The sequence below is a fragment of the Lagopus leucura genome, unplaced genomic scaffold (genome assembly GCF_019238085.1).
Source record: "Lagopus leucura isolate 7727_CA_CO unplaced genomic scaffold, USGS_WTPT01 Super-Scaffold_1, whole genome shotgun sequence".
Taxonomy (NCBI): Eukaryota; Metazoa; Chordata; class Aves; order Galliformes; family Phasianidae; genus Lagopus; species Lagopus leucura.
In genome coordinates, this window is record NW_024962250.1 from 25,193,325 (window position 1) to 25,205,382 (window position 12,058).

The following is a 12,058-nucleotide window of genomic DNA, read 5'->3' on the forward strand; positions in this document are numbered from 1 at the left end:
AAAAAAAAAAAAAAAAAAAAAAAAAAAAAAAAAAAAAAAGGGAAAACGTAGCCTGACTTTGCCTCTTGGAAAGCTTTAGGTTGCAGCCTGCCTTCCAAGCATTCTTTAAACCAGAAATGTGGGAGGGACTCCAGGGGAGAGAGAGGAGAGAGAGATGGCTATCAACTGAATTCATTACTGTAAACATCTCCCTGGGGTGTCAGGCAGGGAGGAAAAAAAAGGCACGACTCACATTAGCAGGGAATAGTCAGATCTGAGGCATCATTACTGCTAAGATCAGCCTGTAACGCCGGCTGAAGGCAGGCGCGGCACTCGGAAGGAGCTAGCCGCACGCATTCATACATACACTCACATCTATTTGTTCGATGCCTCCGAAGACGATCAAGGGTCCTGGGTCTCCGTGCCAGCTCCTCATGTGATCCTCTCATCATTTCTAGAGGACAGAGAGAGGGGGGAAACAAAAAGAAAAGAAAGAAAGAAACGTCCTTGCGGCCCCTTCTCATTTCTTTTTACCGGAGGAGGAGGAGCAGCGAGGGAGAGGAGCAAATCGAGGAGAGAAAGTGCGTTGGGGATGCCAGAGCCGTGGGCTGCGCGCCGTAGGAGGAGGTGGCGGAGAAGGGGGGAGGACGATGCCGCTGCCTCCTAAGGGAGGAGGGAAGCGCGGGGGCCGCTCCGGAGAGGAGCGGCGGCGGGCAGCGGGCCCCAGGGGCTGGCCAGGAGCGGCAGGCGGCGGCCAGAAGCGAGGAGCGGCGGCGGCAGCGGAAAAGTTTTGGTGTAGGGGGCCAGAGGCGCAGAGGGGGATTATGATCGGTGCCGGCGAGCGATTCCCAGACACTGTCAGGTACAGTTGGGATTTCATTTCTCTCTCTTTTCTTTCCTGCTAATTCTAGCCCAGGCGATTTAAAATCCCGGTGCCCTTTGAGAAGGCAAAGTTGAGGGGCCGGGATCGCGTGCGCCTCATTAGAGCCCCGTGCCTGCAAGTGTGCAGCAGCAGGCACACGCACATTTTATGAATGGCCGGCGGCAAGTGTGAGGAGGGTCGGCGGGCGGCAGCGCTCGGGTCGGGAGCTCTCAGCCGCCCCGAGTAACCAGGTCCTTGGGCTTGTTTCGGTGTCGAAAGCAGCCCGCAACCCCCAGCCCCCGCCAGGCGCCGCGCAGAGCAGCCCTCCTGCTATAGGAAACCACCGAGCGCGCGTACGAGCGCGACCATAGCCGCGTTCAGGGAAGTGGTTTGGAGAAACGGGAACTTCAAAAGATGAGGCTCGATCGGTGGAGGCAGTCGTCTGAACTCCACGCTGGCCAGTGTTCCGAGGTGTAAAGGACGGGAAGAGCAAGGAGCTGCGGCCTCCGGGAGGTTTCGTCACGTTCCCATCAGCAGCCCCCGGAGCGGGGTCTGGTTAGTGAGTGAGTAGGGCGAAGTGAAGGGAATGGGATCAAGGTTTCTGAGTACGAGGGAGCTCCTCATAGAGCTCTTAAGTTAGAGGTGATCTCTGGCAAAATAATTACAAATATTGGAAAGGGAGTGGGCAGGGGGAGGGGAATAATGAGCAGAGAAACAGATCGCGAAAAGAAATCAAACAGCTGGAAAGATCTCTCTAGAGCAAGAGATATAATCCCGTGAAAGATAAAGAAATCAGTAGCAAAGCAGGAAAGTAAGACTGTCCACCTTCTTTTTGTAGTGGGAATCTGTCAGCAGGAGCTTTTAATTAATTTTAATGGAGGAAATCTGTTTTAAGGCTTACAATAAGCTAATAAAACCAAGGCACAAATCCGTGTGAATTCCTGTACGGTGTGTGGAAAGTACTGATTAGATTTCTTCAGATGCTTTTTTTTTTTTTTTTTTTTCTTCCCCAATGCAGAGCTCAGATAAAGAGAAAGGGAGAGGTTCCTTGCATGAGAAGATACTAAAGCAAGGCAAACCTCTTTCAACCACACACACAGGCACACAGAAAGAAGGTGTATGTTAAAAATATGTTTACTTAGTGCAGTGCTTGTAGAGAGATTAAACCATTTTAAAGTTTGAGATTGATCACTACTTTGGTTACAACAAATGCCAACTTCTGTGGGGCATTCATTTTTTTCTGACATTGCACCTTTATGGAACTGCATTTTCAGAGACAACTTGTGGGTTGGTTTTAGAAATGTATGTTTTTGGGAGGGGGAAAATGTCTGTCCTGGCATTTTTTTCAAAACTTTTAAAAGGTATCATATCTGTAATCCTACCCACCATTCTTTCCTTCTTTCTTTTAACTCTTTAAGATACGCAATGCTATCAATGAGATTTAATCAAAACGATACAAGAGATGTTAGTGTTGATCTTGTTTCTGAAAATGTGGGAGAGATTTCAAACATCATTATCATTGATAGAAGATTTTCTATTTAAACTGCTGTTCTCTATCCTGATAAGGTAGTTAAGCAGTTAAAAGTGATAGTGAAGAACTGGAATAGTGTAGGTAAAAAGTCAGAGCACTGTGCGAATACAGTGTCTATACAACTACCTGCAGCTAACAGTCGGCAGTGGTTTTTTTCCAAAGTTCCAGTCTGTAGCAAGAAGTCATGCTGGAATGCATCCAACATTCTTGAAAGATTCACTCCGTACACACATGTGCACCCTATACTTTGTATAAGGTGATGTTATCTGTATTTGGCTTTGAGAGTCTGGATCTAATTTAAGCCACTGCTACAAGTCACATTTATATCCTGGCCTGCTGGGTAGTTTGATTTAGGATGTAGACATATCTCCTTTCTGGAACCCTACACCCTCCCAGTTGGAATCTGCATTACGTAGGCTATGTTTTTTTTTTTTTTTTTTTTCTAAGAATAAATAATGTGCTTACCTTTAAATGCTTAAAATAGCAGTACCCAAAACATGGCATGTCATTAGTGTTGACTTCCCTACCCTTCTTGCAGAAAGGATGGAGAGACAGTTTTACCAAACCAAGAAAACAAAAAGAATTTCAAACAGACATCACTATCAGGCTTTTCCTGTACTGTACTTTCTATTTAAAGAACTACAAAGAAAGCACACTTAGGATAATATTGTTTCCAGGAAGGTGAGAACTTTATTTCTTAAAAATTTTTACTACCCCTTTAATCTCGAATTCATTTTTCACAAGATTACTTTCAGGCTGTTACCAGACTTGATTCAAATCCAGTCCATTAGTGACCTCTATCTGTGAGAAGTGTGTAGTCAGAGGTGTTTTCTTCCTTTTTTTTCTCTGTTGTGGCTTGGAAACACAGGTTTTCTATCACTTTGGTCTTTTATTCCTGCATCTAGCTTGTCAGGTTGTCAATACTATATTTGTCACTGACTGAGTTTTGCTAGTAATTTAAACAGGAAAATAAGAAAACTAAACTCTAGTTCCAAATGTGTTTCAAGAACTTGAAAAAAAAAAAAAAAACAACCGAATTTCGGAAAGCTATTTCAGTGATAATGAACATTTGCAAAAAATCTGAAAAATAAAAAGGGTATTAAAAATCAATAATGAAGAAAGTGCATTTATGTTGGTCTTATGGTTTAATACTTACTTTAAAGCTGGCTGACTGTATGTGAAATTTTATTGCCCTTGAGTGCTTACATAATATCTGAAACTTGAGACAAACACTCCGACCAGATATATTATAAGTAGACTTTATAGTAGCAGAGTGTTTAAAAAATGAAAAAATAAAATATCCAGCTGTGTCTATATTAGGAATACATGTCAGAGATCAAGAAAAAGGGGGTCTTTATAAACAGATGGTCTCTTTTAGTGGATTATTAAATCCAGCTTCCCAATACTAATTTGTCTCTTGTTTATATCCACATCTATATTCCATGTTTTAGTTAGTGATTATAAATGGCAGTTGAGGACTTGACCAGCAATATCTTTGGGTAGGTGAATACCATTGTTTGACATTTCCCAGACTGTGGTTGATTACCTCAGCACTTGGTAATATGATGGTTTTAGGTGCTTCCTTCCCTCCCCCTTGGGCTTTCATTTCAGAAGTTTCTCTGTCAATGCTTTTTATTTATTTCTTCAAGAAACCAAAAGAACTGGAACTTGCCCTAAAGGTATAAAAATTACATTTTATTTTCTTTTGGTGAAACAAGTATTTATTTAAAAAAAAAGAAAAACATTATATATAACTATTATTGTGAAGTAGGCTAATTTAACATACACTAAAGATACAAGCTTTAGTCCCCCTAAAGCTATACATAACCTATTCCTTTCAAGTAACTGACTTCTTTTAAAGAAAAAAACAACCACAAAAAAGTCATCATTAAAATATTTTTCTCGACAGGGATGTTTTATTCATGTAGGCCCAATCTTTAATCCATACATAATACCCAGAAAGGAATCATTTTAAACAAAAACTATTATCTGCTTAACAAATTGTACTCTAGACACATCAAAATATATCTCTCAGTAATAGTAAAATTTAATCTAACATTTTCAGCCACTGGTGAAAACTATTGGGAACTTTTTATATATTCCTTTTAAATTGGTGATTTAGGCAGCTAAACTGTTTTTTGTTGTTGTTTTCATACTGATTTTCCCTCTTTGATTCCTTCTTCTGGTGTAGCCCTTTGAACTGAACCAAAACTAAATACTAGCAACGTTTTCAAAACAAGTCCATCATTCAACATTCCTGAAAACGATACATACAGGGCATGAAACATCTCTTCTAAAAAGAAATATTGTGCTGTTGTGTTCTACCTGGAAGCAATCTTCTGTACATTCTATTTCAAGCTATAGCTGTTTTATTTATTAATTTGTACATTTTTTGTTGTAGTTTAAAAAAAAAAAAAAAACAACCACATTTCTATTCTAGCATAACATAGAAAAACATGTAACCTGTAGAATTGTTAGTCATTCAAAGGCATACTGTCATTGAAACAGATCCTTCAGTCCTTGCAGACAAAAATTAATAGGCTTTGGATATGCAGGATAAGCACATTGCTAGACTTGAAAGGAAAATTTACTTTGGCCTCAAGTGAGAGGGAACTTGCTTCCAACATGGAGTGGTCAGTATTTGGTAGGACCTGCTCCTTTTGAAGCAGGGTATTAAAGGTCATGGTTAACATTCTCACTTGGCTTTTAAATCAAAAGGCCATTTCCATAACTATTAATCACTACCACATATTCATAAGATAAATTAACACCGTAATTTTCTGTGACAGTTATGGGTTAAAGACTTCAGTCAAAATAATATGAAAAGGTAAAATAATTTTAAAAGGGAGTTTGGAGAATAATCTATATATTACTGTAACAGTGTGCAGTCTAGTTGTGTAAATCCTGGCCCAGATGGGGATATGTCTTGAGCCATGGATTGCAGAAGAGGGCTTTTAGTTCCTTTTATCATCATTTGTGACCATATGACAGCTAAACCATTTGAATAGAGGGGGAAAAATTCTCTTTGGTGAAACTTCTTTATTATAGCCATGCTGTCATGTGAAGTCCAGTTACCTCAAAAATGCAATTAAAAAAAAAATCACGTAGACATCAAATTAGTTCTTTCATTAAGACATGCTAGCTATGATTGAATTAATCTGAAACTATTCTACAATCTCTATTCTGACAAAATTATGTTAATGTCAGGGATCTTGATGAAGAATTAAAGGATTACAGCAAAAGATTTAGATTAATCTCCGTGATTTGTTAGCCATTTACTGTCATGCATAGTGACTCCAGCTCAGTCTGGGCAGACAAGATGCTAGGCTCTTCTTGTAGTAAGTACTGTAAACTGTTCGGAAATACTTCGTGACCCATTAAGAGCAGAAAAAGTCAGAGCTTTGAATGAAAAGCCTCATCAGCACCTTCTCAGAACTGAAATCAGTGTGCAGCAGTGTCACTCCCAATTCCTGCTGGCAGTCTTTGTTATCCTCTCATCAAAACCAACAGGGAAAATTAAGCTGAAGAGAAAAGCTTTTTTTGACAGTAGTTCTGGTCCAGCGCCATATAGTTGCATGATTAACTCTTACCTTGCAGAGCTGGTCTGTAAGAGTTAAACCCAGAGATATAATATGGGAGAGGGCAGCCCAGGGAGAGAAAAGATGCAGTACTGGGAGTCTTTGGTGGTGCACAACAGAGGACCAAACCTTGGTCAAACTGCAATCTTAGGGTCATCAGCCTTAGGCTTCTAAGTTCAGAGTTGCAACTATTTCTTTCTCTAGAGATATCCTGCATGCTCTTCCTACAGAGAAAGAAAACTGCGGTATTTGACCTGTTTTAAAATGTGTCTGACATTCACACTGTCATTTTAAATGACTACAAGAGGAAATAAATATTATTTTGGACCAAAAACACATTTTTCAAAAGAACAAGAGATGTTAGTAGTTCTAAAGAAGAAACACAACTTATGATTAATGTATGTATTACATATAGATAATTACGTCTATAGTCATGGAGATCACCCTCAGATCCTTAAAAACTTTCAGTTTTCATTTAAAATAATTTTGTTGGTGAATTGCAAATAAAATTAAACAAGAGAAAAAGAATGTATATATTTTCCCATGTGTTGGAATTCTCTAAATTGGTGACAATACTGAGATATTGCTCAATATTATTTCCAAGGTGAATGGGAAGAGTCTGTAGCAAACCTATCTGTGCTTAGACTGAACTTCACAGTCTGCAGACTAATTTTTAAATTAATATATTTTATTCCAGACTCAATCCTTCTCTTCACTAGCAAGTTAATGTCATAGACACTCTTCTTATGATTAGGGTTTACTCATGAGTAATAATTTGAATACCCCCAATGTGATGTCATTTAGCTGTAATTGAAGATGATACTACCCTATCAGTGATTGTCTGGTTGTATGCTTTCATTAGTAGAGTCTTCACATTTGTTTGTGGAAACAAACTATGTAGATAGCAGTGATTTAAATGACTAGGATTACATCCATATTAGGACTCTAGCAATATGCATGTTCGTCATGGACATAACCTGCATAGTAGCACTGCTGCAAAATCTATCCATAGTCAAGACATTGGGTGTGCATGTCATTTAATGAATGATTATTCTAGTGAGGTAGCAAGTCTATTGCATGTGTAAAATGCTAGTTGAAACCAAGTGAGGTGTCTCTAAATGAAATCTAGATGTTTGTGTTACCTTATAATTTCACTTGTGATCTAGGAAGTTTATCCTAGGTGATGCTTCTTGTCACTGAAAGATTTGCATCAAGCTAAATGTACTCCATTTAGCCGTCTTGTTTGTCTTGTTTCACAGGTTACCTTACTGACTGATCTAGGTTTACCTTATTCCAATTGTTAACAACTTAGCTTTGGTGTTAGTTGTAAGCACTCCTAGGCTAAACATTCTCTCTTAAGCTGTATTACTTGAAAATTTACTGTTTATTTTGTAACAGTTTAGATACCTGAATGTACCTAAAAAAATTTTTTGAAGCTTTATCCTCTAAACACTTGAATTGATATGTGGATTGAATGTGGATTGGGTGGCAAAAGGGACAGAAGGAATCTATTTTCATATTCTAAATCTCTAGATGTATATTGTGTCCTATTGTACTGATCCACAACTATAAGTCCTCACATTATTCATGGAACCAGAAGATCTGGCGGTGGAAAAGGCTAGCCAATAACTCACACTCATAAAATTTACATCCTTGCTTTAAATGTTTTCAAAGATTTCATCTGAGACTTTTTATCCTTTGAACTGCCCATAGAAAATTAATTTCTAACTGAAAATATGGAAAAGAAAAAATTAAAATCATTACTATTCATACTGATATAATTCCCTGTATATAAAGGAAATTTAGCAGTCTACAAACAAATTTCTTCATGCTGAAGATGAGTATACAGTTAGAGACTGTTAAAATTTAACAGAACATGAACACATCCACACAGAGTCATTCCCAACTGTATTGCTAAATCCTGTATATCAAATCGGTATATGCCCAACAGTGATTTTTGAAACAGCTCGTTTTGGCTTTATGCCACGCTGCTCAGTGAAGAGATTCTTCTTGCAGCATTTCTGCAGTAAATTGTAAAACACATCTTGCCAGTGTCTTTTTTTTTTATTTGAGAAATTACTTTCACTCTTTGACAAAATTAGTTTCAGAACCTTATTATTTTGCAGCGCAACAGTTTTTACCCAGCAGCACCTCCATTGCAGTTTTGAAAATACTCAGGAAAGAAAGAAGCAAAGTGGGCTCAATTTTTTTTTTTTTTGTGTATGTTTTGGATGCCATTGACAGAGCCAAGTTGCTTATCACTGTTCTGAGACACCTGAGCCTCTGTGTTAGAGCATCTGGCAGAAGGGTTATTTTATTTGGTCTATCTACCTAGTACCCTATCAAAATCTCCTTTTTTTATGCATGTGGTATTGTGATAAATTTGCATGTACAGGCATTCACACAAGGTATAAAAAAAAAAGTGTGTATATATATATATATATATATATAAAATAATAAAAAAAGCTTTCTAAAAGCATTTGAATAGTGAAGGATCATTTAGCAAAATAATTTCCTTCTAATGCTTAGTTAGCATCTTTGTTTTTATTATTATTTAAGTAGATGGCAGTACAGTTAGTGATACTGTAGAATATTGATATGGAAACTGTATGATCTTTCCCAGTTTGTTTGTCTTTGTCCCCTTGCTCTTCTCTTTCGTAATTAATAGAGTACTGTTTCCACAACTGGTACTCTGTTTGATATAGTTTTTAAAAGAATGATGCAATTGAATTTTCACATAGTTGTGATTCTGTCTCCATTCCAGTGCTTTAGTTTTTAGTTATGTATAATTCCATTAAAATTCAGTGATTTAATATTAAATAAAAATGTTAAAAATAAAAACTCCCAGTTCAGGAGCTATGGAATTCTCATTGTTATCAAGATGTTAACAATGTTGACAATGTTCTGTCATACACTGTGTAATCTCATCAGTATCTATTTAACTTAATATTTAGTACTAAATACAGGTTTCAACTAGTTAGTCTATTATCACAGAATTCAAACATTCAGCTCTACCCTCACATCAGCACAGTGGATCTTTATAAATCTGGAATTAATGAGATGTTAGAGTTGCTGCCAGGAGCTCTGGCAACAGAACTGTTTTTCTGCCCAGATTCCCTTTCCTGCAAAAATTTCTTATCAGCAGATCCACACATCCTACGTTGCAACTGTGGATTTACAGATAAGAGAACAAAAATGACTGAAAGCGGATGGATGGCATAAGCATAAATAGGTTATGAGTTACCAGCTCAAGGGCTTGATCTTGAACACTGGGAGGGGATATCATAAATTTCAGATCCCCCCCTCCCCTAAGGATAAGGAGCTGTCTAGGTGGAAGGGTTTGGCTTTAATTCCTTGCCCTTCATTTGTCCAAATTCAAAAGTGCATAAATCAGTCAGTATGGGCAGAGATGAGTCTGAAATTCATAACCACTCATCTTTGTGACACTGATGAAAACTCTCTTGGATCAAATGCATAGGTATTTTAATTATGAACCTCTGATATTCAGAACTTCCCTTAGGCCATCAATATCTCATATGCAATCATATTTTACAAGCTACTGAATGGTTGTCTGGTTATACATGTGCTGATTGAGAGAAGACATCCTACAGTCTAGTCATCTGGCTGTGAAAAGATGATCTTCTTTAAGCACAGGGAGAATAAACTCCTTTAGATTTCAAATAGCATGAGTATTTGTTCACAAACTAACTAGTTCTTCTGAATATGTTTGGGGAACTTGGGAAGAGGTTTTTTATAGCCCTGTGTATTGTCTTGTGCTGAATGATAACCATGTTTGGTGAAAAGGATTTCATTTACCTCCTTCAGTGTTATGCTAAAAGACTATCTCTTGCATACTAGAAGAAAGACAGACAACAATATAAAAATCAGTAGCCTTGCTATGACATTTACACTCCATCTTACCCTCTGGGGTACTGCCATTGTCATATATTTATATTCTGGTAGCAGCACATTTCTCTCCTGTCTTTGTCTGTCTTTGTTTTCTAAATACATGTGGCAGCATAGGCTAAGTCAGAATTTTGAATTTGTTATTCAGCTGAGAAGAACTTATTTAAAGCTAGAGCTCATTCTATTGTGTCTGCTACATCAGGTATATTGAAGTCACAAAGTATCCTAAAAATGTTATGAAAACTAAAATAAACAATTATTCAGATGGGAGATTTTATTTTTATTTAAATAGACGTAATTAAGTGTAAGTATTCTGCAGATGTGGGATAAAAGCAGGAAAGGGAAAGTGACTACAAAATAAAGGTGAAAAACAGGATGACAGTGAATAATAAAAATTGTCCAGGCTGTATGAGGCACAGATATAAAAATTCAATTTTCAGTGCAACAGGAAGTTGGAATTTCTCAGTGATCACAGTTTTAACCACCTGATATCTTATTTATTGGAGAGGAGAAGTAGGACAACATACAGTCGAGGAGGAGCTAGAAGAGAAAGATCTGTAATGTTCTCTCAGTTATTTCTGTTGTGGAAGAAGCACATGTGAATTATCAGGGAGAATTACTGCTATCTCATTGTGTTTTAGCTCTACAATAAAATCCTGGCTGCTTTGGTGAATCAGACCAGGTGAGCTTGTATTCCCTCTTAATATTGTTCCATGTCCTCATTTTTTGTGACCTCAGGTACTCTGCACATTAACTTTAAGGAAAAATATGGGATATGGAATAAAGACAGGATGGAAAAAGTAACTAGTGAGTAACTAATCTCAAATTTTCCTCTTAGGAATGGAGACAGAAAGTCCGTTTTACAGAGATAAATTTGTGGAATAGAAGTGGAATGATTATTTGTTTTTTAAAATATGTAACATAGGCTCTGTAAGCTTTTATGTTCTTTAGATTTCTTTTGCCTTTAGACCTTTCATCTGAAAGAGCCTCGAGTTCCATTATGTAATAAAAGACTTAATTTGAGTAAAACTGGGGACAAATGACATTGAAGTGAGTCTTCATTGTTCTTGTTTAAAAGAAACATGCTGAAGGAAATGATCATCGTGCACTGCAACACACAGAGTTGTGATGTTGCTCTTGCATCATTAGTGCATTCATGCTGTCCTGTTGATTAAATCACTGGGTAGGTCAGGCATTGGTCAAACTCCGTATTGTGGTCTGAGCTTCTAGCATACCTTTGCAGCTGAATGTGAGGCAGAATTCAACAATGAATTTTAAAAACAGTGAGGGGATAAAGAGTGGTGCATGCTGGGGACTGAAAGGACAGAAACTATCTGCATGTGTACATATGGAAAGGCTAGCATTTCTCTTCCTTCAGGCACTTCAAATGCCCACAGTCATCAGCAGTACTAAATCCAGGCATTTAAGGTTGAAATAGATGGGTCCTTTGTGGGGGAGGGTGTTAATATGTGTTCTTGTTTGTTAGATGTGTACAGTCTTTTAACATTTTCAGCGTTCTTCACAAGTGTTCAGGTAGGAATATTTGGGTCAATATGTAACTCTAATAACTTGCATCCTTGTAATTTTACAGAAAGTTTAGCAAAGAACCTGATTAGAATGCAGTTACAGCAACTGTAAGAGAAAAGAAAAACCTCAGTGGAGAGACAGCACTACGTGGATTAATGTTGGCTATTCACTCAAATGAAGCTTCCTGTGAAAGTTGGATGGTCTCAGTCAAGTTTCTTGTGGATAGCTGCCCACATGGGAATAATAACTACATAGATCAGCTGTGTGAATAAACCAGGACAGGTGTGGGACTGAACTGCATTGACAGAACTGCTCGAAGGACTGGTGTGTGTGATCCTTCACCAGTGAGTGAAACAGGTCACTATTCCATTTTCACAAGCACTAAAACTCACTCAAGCTTTTTAAATTAATTGGTTTTAAGAAGTTGGATAAAACTTTTTTTTTTTTTTTTTTGTCAGATTTTCAAGTCTCTTATTAGACATTTCAAGGAAATGAAGTACAAGTGAAAATTGAAACATTGAATTATTTCTTACTTGTCATTATTTCTCTCTTGTTCTCAAGAACAATATTATGGCTATTGATGTATCTTTCCTAACAGACCAGGACAAATAACAAAAAATGCAATTCTTTTAGAGTTTAAGAGGAGACAATATGACACAGGGTTTCTCCTACTGA

At 37.6% G+C, this 12,058-nt stretch overlaps 1 protein-coding gene across 3 annotated transcripts in view; it reads left to right on the forward strand.

Annotated features, from left to right (window-relative positions):
* The window catches only part of FLRT2 (fibronectin leucine rich transmembrane protein 2), a 56,157-nt gene that overhangs the window by 2,487 nt on the left and 41,612 nt on the right, over positions 1-12,058 (forward strand). Inside the window, exon 1 of one of the 3 annotated variants that reach the window (XM_042872063.1) lies at positions 529-560. The exons of 1 other annotated variant lie outside the window; for it this stretch is intronic. The gene's annotated coding sequence lies outside the window, so the exon portion shown is untranslated. Of the gene's footprint in view, positions 1-528; positions 561-720; positions 842-12,058 lie in introns of those variants that run through there. One more of the 3 variants, XM_042872054.1, reaches the window with a different exon arrangement.